A 7,579-nucleotide genomic window follows, 5' to 3' on the forward strand; every position below is an offset into this window, starting at 1 on the left:
CTGACACAAACTTCTGCTGACAAATTCCTCTAGTCTAGACATAGCCAGAGTGTCTATTTACTTTCAGGCTTTGATAAGGTCTCACCAATGTGTTTTTTTTTGAGCATCTCACAAATATTAAGGAATTAGAATAAGGTTCCAGTGAAACCACGTTAGCATGTGACCGGTTTTGCTCTTATTGGAACTCTTCAGACGTGCGTAAACTGCTGTCTATAGCATAATTCAAATGCAGGATGCCTTCATCATAGTCAAGGATGATACTATATCTCAACGGGTTCACAGCATCAGCTGTGGGAAAGAAGTATATATAGATCAGTTGGATCTATATATAATTCTCTGGGAGAGTGATCAATCCAACTGATCTATATTAATGAATGTAGCCTTAAAACTCCAAGTACAGAATCATTATTTTACAAATGAGGCAGAACTCCAATTGAAATCACTGGGACCTGAGGACACCCATCGCCTTTGAAAATTAGCCTCATGATTTGCCCACCATGACACAGATAGTCTGGCAAAGAGTAGAACGGAACCCATTCCAGTCTGTTACCCACTCAAATTTCTTTATCCCATCCACACTTCAGGGATGTACATACCTTTACCCAATCCACAGGACTCAAGGCATGACCCTGTTAATTTAAACTCTCACCCTTACCAAATTCCAAGGGCTCAGGGCATAATTCCCTGTGGGTATGCAGGATCTGTGCCACTGAAAAAGCCTTACACAATAACATTTTTATCCCTATTTATTTACAATTATCAAGAAAGCAGAATACAGGCTAAGCAAACAGTAGCATGCTCACCAATCCTGGGAAAGGCAGGCAGACTTCCCCTGTTGGGACAGACAAAGTCAGTTCTGGGTGCTGGTTGCTGCACCACAGGGTCTGGCAGGTCTGGTCTTGGGGGCGGTGTCCTCCCAGGTTTTTCCCTTAAGGTGTTCCTTCTTCCATCCTTCTTCCCTTCCTGATTTGATCTTCTTGGACCCCGGTTTAAGTAGTGAAACTTGAGTCCTGTTTAGCTATACCTTGACTAATTATTTTAGTATAATTTTACTAACCAATCATAATATAGTGTAACAGAATTACCTAACCAATTATAACCCACCACCTTAACTGATTTACACCTAGCAAAAATGATTATACAGCTAATAGGAACAATTACAAACCAGACAGAGATTATACAGTAGAAAAATGAAATCATCATAGAATGGGGATTTCACAACCTCCCCTATTAAGTTATTGTTTGCTAGACTAAATGCTTAGTTTTAACCAAGTTTTCTTTACCCAACTTGAGATATGTTTCCTTATCTGGTAACAATGGGTGGCATTAGAATGTGCTCTTCTTCTTAACAGACTGATGTGACGCTATTGTACTGGATGTGAATATGTGACCTATAGCTGCACAGTTAATGGCTGCTGCTCTTCATTCTGGCTGTAGAAGAAAGCCTTTCAATATGGCTACAGAGAAACCATATTGGTTGTACCATTACAAGTCTACTCACACCATCTTTCAACATTCAGCAAATTCAGTTCTCTTATGAACGAAGAAATTACATAACTCTTCCTTGACATTAAATGTATAGGACAAGCACTCTGTCTCAAGATCACCCTCTCACCTCAGTAAGCATAAGCAAGGAACGGTTCTCCGTACCTACCTCCTCCCAAAGGGCAACAAAACATCAGAAGTTTTTTGTTCTGGATCTAATAAAATTACCAAGCATTATTCCTGCATTCAGAACACCATAAAGACCTGGTACTCTCTCTTTGGCAGCAAGTGCTTCTTGGTGTAAAAAGCTGTGTCTGAAGAGCACAAGGTGCATCAGCTTTTTTTTTTTGCCCAACCACCGAACACTTTCTGGTCAGTGCTGTGATTCTATTAGTGTAGACCCCCAAGTGTTATCAGTCCTCTGATGAAATCAAAATCATCTAACAATTTGAAAATGCCTTTTTTGTACTTTTGTGCTCTCTGAAAAACAAAAACTCTTCCTTGGTTTCCTTGTTCCCCACATATCGAGCAAAGGCAATAAATGCGACATTTTTAAATGCCTGTGGAGTCACAGTACAATCATTATCAGACAGCTGACCAATACATTGATGTCAGTATTTTTGTCAGTACCTAACTCTTCTTCTCACCAGACACTTCTTTTGTGATTTCAATCGCACATGGTTAGCAAAGTCTCACCAATCATATCATTTTTCTGTTTTCGCAAGTCTCTGCACCACCACGTAGAATGACTGTAAAAGATTTTTATTTGCAGTAATTGTGGATTTTGTTACTGCTTTTGTATCAAGCACTTCCTTGGCATTCACTTAAAAAAATGAACAGTGCTTATCCTTATAGATTTCATTCTTTGTAATTAAATGTCCCTGGAGCAGCTCTCTGACAGAAGGACTTATTAGATGTTTGGAACACACCATAGAAAGTCCTTTCATTAACACAGAGAAAGGAAAAGTAAAGCGTAGCCCATCTGGGTTAGTTATAGAGCCCAGAGGTCTTTCTTTCTGACTGCCTCTTTGGCCCTTGTCCAGAAGTGTCTCCTACTTCCAGAGACCCATATTAGTCCTTTCTTCTTGTTCCCAGGAAACATAGTCACTGGGCTATCTTCCTTAGTCTTTTGTTCTCCAGCTGGTTCCAATTGGCTGGCTTCCAGCAGACAGTGGGTCCACCAGATGGCTACTTCCCAGGAACCAAATTGCTTCTGTATGGACTTGGTACCCTCATCCCCTGACTGCTAGGCATCAGTCCCTAGATCCCTGGATATCTGCAAAGAGTAAACAACCAATTCTCCCCACCCTACATAACTATGCATAGGGGAAACTAAGGCTCACACTGACATCATACAAAACGTTATAAAAAATTTCCACTTTGTCACACCAGGCACTCACGAAGTTGGGTTGCCCTCACAAGAAGCTGGGGAGTCAGTCATCTGGGGAGCTGACTCCCCAGAAGTCCACCAGGCAGGCTGCCAAGGACCCAGGGATTTGGAAGCCTCAGTTTCTCGGCATGCCATTAGGTGCACTGCCAAGGAACCAGGGAGCTTGTCTCATTTTGATTCCCCCCAAACAAAACAAAAAATTTTCCCCCAAAATTCACATTTTCCCATGGAAAGTTTCAACTTTGTGGAAACTACATTTTTACTCAGAAAACCATTCTGATGGAACATTCCCCATCAGCATCACTAACACGTTATGTTGAAGTAGAGTGTGTGAGCTCTGCACAGATGTGGTGTGTGAAAAATGTCACAATGTTTAGCTGTTTAAAGACTATTTTATTTCCAGTATTACAAAGCCTTCCTTCTTCTTTATATTGTGGAGCAAGGTGCAGAGCTGTGAAGAATGCAGAATTACAGACACCACAAATTGCAACCAATGGACACAGTTTTTTTTAATTAAATTGTACATTGTAAATTGTAGATACTGAGTTCAATTGTACCCATGTAGGTCAGGAGTCACTCCAGCAAAGTCAGTGGGGATATCCAGATGTAAAACTAATATTAATGGATTCAGAATCAGGCCCAAGAAATCCTGATCCCTCACAGTCACACATCCTTGTTCTGGTGCTTATATACTATTCTGGGAGGTGATCTATAAACAAGATGAGAGACTAATTTCAACACTTCTGCCATGATGCTGATACGCTTGGTTGCAATATTTGGGAAGATCCCTGGATTCAAAGTTAGACTTTTGCTCCTGTCAAGGGATCTGTAGCAATGGACATTATTTATGTTTACAATGCAGCTGTGAGTGAACCTCCCAGTTCAGACAGACAGATTTTTGCTAGAGGGGCTTGAGCTTGTATACCATAAATAGCACAGTGGATGTTGCTACTGTGGCTGTAGGTCACGCTCTTCAGTCTAAGGAGCTGGGTGGATTGGAAAGTCCAAGTTGCCCTGGTTCACATTACTATTTTAGCGCACCAACTTTGAGACCCTCTAATCCCAACAGAGGGAGTCTGTCAACCAAGCTGCAGTGTAGATGTACTCTCGTAGTCACATAGAAACCCATGGATCTCACTGAAAGTCTGCCTGGGTGTAAAAGTCTACTTGCATGGATGTCTCTGCAGGATTCAGTTCTAGATTTCACCCAGAGGTTAACTTTCAATGTATATATACAGCATAGCTGTACATTTTTCAATATACTTTGTTGGTTGCTTACGGCTGATTGTGAAGTAGTTCTGAATGTGTTTCACTGAGTATGCTGTAGGATCCTCACCATCTTCCAAGCTGAGCTTATGTAGTACAAAATTATGTTGGTGGCCTATATGGTGGCATAAAGATTATGGACTTGATTCTTCATGCTTTAAGCTCCATGACTCTTGCTGAAGTCAGTGAGATGCTCTGGGAGTGCAAAGAATGCACTGTTAGGGTCAATGTCCACACTCTCATATCATTTGGCCAATGCTAATGTCTCTTCGGGCCTATGTTACACTAGAGAGTTTTGTCGATAAAACCCATGGAGCATCCACATTCCCAAAGTGGTCTGTTGAAAGTAAATTGACAGAAGGTGGCACTTCTTCTGACCATGTTCTGCCGATCTACCATAAGGCAGATCACCTCTGTCAACATACTCTGTCAACAGAAAGACGATCTGGATATTTTGGGGTGGGGCCCTCTGTCAGATATGACATCCAGGACACCGGGCAGCCCTGTCTGCTGTGCCTCTGGTTGGCCATTTTGTTGGGAGAGCAACCAGACAGTCTGGCTGCTTTCTGTTGACAGAGTGAATCACTCTTTCTATCCGCTGGGCAGTCTTTTTGAAGTTTTTGAATCCCATAGATAAGCCATCTCTAAGCAAAGGACATTTAGCTGTACCAGGAAGGAGTGACTCCCTTAGGAACTGGGAAATCATCCAAACCTTGATTGATGGTAGAATTTTAGGGAGGTTTCAAGGTGCCTCCTTCCTTCCCCATCATGGATATCCTTCCAGTACATCAGTGGATTAGCCCATGATGGCTCTTAAATAGGTAACAATGTACAGTTATACACTTAAAACATCTTTACTGGAAAGAAATCCAGTAAATTGGAAAGAGCAAATATTAAGAACAAGCCTGGAAAATACAAATGCAGAATTTACTTTGGAGATGAAGACTAAAATAAATTCGAAATGGGGGTTGCTTTTAGTCTGGCTTTATTGTTCCAAATCATCTCTGTTATGTTTTGCTTCATGTAGTTCATCTTACAAAGCTGTTTCACTAGGTAAGTTGATTATGCAGGGAAAGCACTTAGCATAACTGTAAGATTCACTTTCTACAAGTAAAAGGAAAAATACATTGTATCAAAAAATAGACCAGGTTTCTCTTGTGAGCAGTTGTTGAACACAAATAGACTATGTAAACAATAACAATATTCTAAACTTGAACTGCTCATATTGGCTAGGTCTACATGGAAGGGTATTGCCAGAAGCTTATGCTAATGAGCATTCTGGCAATTGCAAATGGCAGCTCATTACCATAATTGTGTGGCTAATTAGCATAGCCACGTGAGATCTCACTACCAGTAGAAGCTGCTGCCAGCAATCAACAAGCCGGAGTGACGTATCGCTGCCGGCTAAAACCCCACCACTGGCATCAGGCATAAGAGGCAAAAACCTACCCAATCTTTTTGGCTGTAGTTTTTTCCGTTTGAATTAGTATTAACAGTTAAGAAAAGGTCAAAAACATTGGTTTACTTGACCAGTTGACTCTCTGGAACACTTTTTGAACATTTCTGTCACAGTTACACTTTCCCTATGAATCTTAGGGTTTTGTGTAGCACCTCTCACCACACTAATCGCTAGTCATATAGGTGTTAATAGCCAATGAGATTCATCAGTTTAAGTCAGTACTATTACTCAAAATATGGAATTTATATACGAAAGCATCATGCATAATAAACTAACAACCTTTTTTTTATTTCTGTGCCTGAAGATGACATATTGGATCAACAGCAGGGGTACGTCTGAGACACTCAGCCTCCTTCAGTCCTTCAAGCCACCAAAATCCCAGTTCGTTCAACCAGACTGTGCAAGTTACCAAAATACAATTGCTCCTTTTTCACATTCTTATTATTGGTGTAATGACAGCATCAACAATCCCCAACCATTATATATATATATATATATATATATATATATATACATATATATATGTAATGCAATCCAGCCTGTTTCCTATGAACTTATATTTTAAAGAGACAAGATAGACATAAGATGTGAGAAAAGAGGTATTATTTTTCATTGCTTACAGATGATCGCTAACTCCCATAATGGAGGGGATGTCTAAATTTGATTTGATTCCCCACTCAGGTAGCTGTACCCACACTGGGCCCTAAAAATAGCAGCGTATCCGTGTCAGCAAGGTGGCAACTCAGACTAGCTGTCTGAGTACACACCCAATGGGTTGAGAGGGAACTTACTCAGGGCAGCTAGTCCAAGCAGTCATGGACACACTGCTATTTTTAGGCATTAATTTGAGCAGAGCTAGTGTGGGTATGTCTACACACACAAAAACAAATCACACCTCCCAGCTTAAATGTGTGTGGCCTAAACAACATGTCCAAGTTCACACAGGATACTTGGTGTAGTAACTTAACCATGAACCACCCTCCTACTCAGGCACTGCACCCAATAGTGTGCTGTAGCTGCAAAAGAGTAGGGCTCTGCCTTCCTTCTTCCTTGCGCTCTTATCAACATTCTAAAGCAGATACTGGGTCAACTGCCTACTGGTCATCTCTCGAGCTGCTGAAAGGATACTTTTTCCTGCCTTTGTATGGCTCTGAACATGCAAGAAAGGGGAATGAATCATTGGGGACCATGATCCACTTCACGGCTGGCTTTGCTGTGTAGCAGAACAGAAAATTCTTTATATCCCTAGAAGTGGTACTTACACATGGTAACTATCTAAGAACTTCCTCTGTGGTTGTTCCTTCATAGGCTCAAAAACATAATCAAGTCATAAACTCTTAATGAAAAAAAGAGTGGTAATTATCAGAAACATTCAGCTGAGCGGATGCTGCTTTTGAAAATGTAGGGACTGTATCTCTGGAGGTTTTTGTACTGTGCCTAGCCCAGGGAACCAAAATCCTGCATCCTATCACTCAGCACCATTGACCATAGCAAAAGGAGACTAATGGCCCATCTAGCCCTGCACCTTGTTCTCCAGTAGTGGCCAGAGCCAGGTGTTTCAGAGGAAATGAACAGACTAAGGCAATAACTGTGTGATCCAGTCTGTGCTGTGTAATTGCAGTTTCTGGCAGTCAGAAGTTCAAGGACACCCAGGCTGCATCCCTGACTAGCCTAGCTAATAATCATTAACAGACCTATCTGCCATGAATTTACCTAATTCTTTTTTGAGCCCCCTTATATTTTTGGACTTTGCTACATCCCTGGCAATGAGTTCCATATCTTGACTGTGCATTGTGTGCAGAAGTACTTCCTTGTATTTGTTTTAAACATGCTGCCTATTTCTTTTTTTTCATTGGGTGACTCGGTTTTTGTCATATGAATAGGTAAGTAGCACTTCCTGATTCACTTTCTTATGTCATTCATGGTTTTGTAGACCTTTTATCTCATCCCCCTTAGTATTCTCTTTTGTAAACTGAACA

This window comes from Carettochelys insculpta, chromosome 5 (assembly GCF_033958435.1).
Source record: "Carettochelys insculpta isolate YL-2023 chromosome 5, ASM3395843v1, whole genome shotgun sequence".
NCBI lineage: Eukaryota > Metazoa > Chordata > Testudines > Carettochelyidae > Carettochelys > Carettochelys insculpta.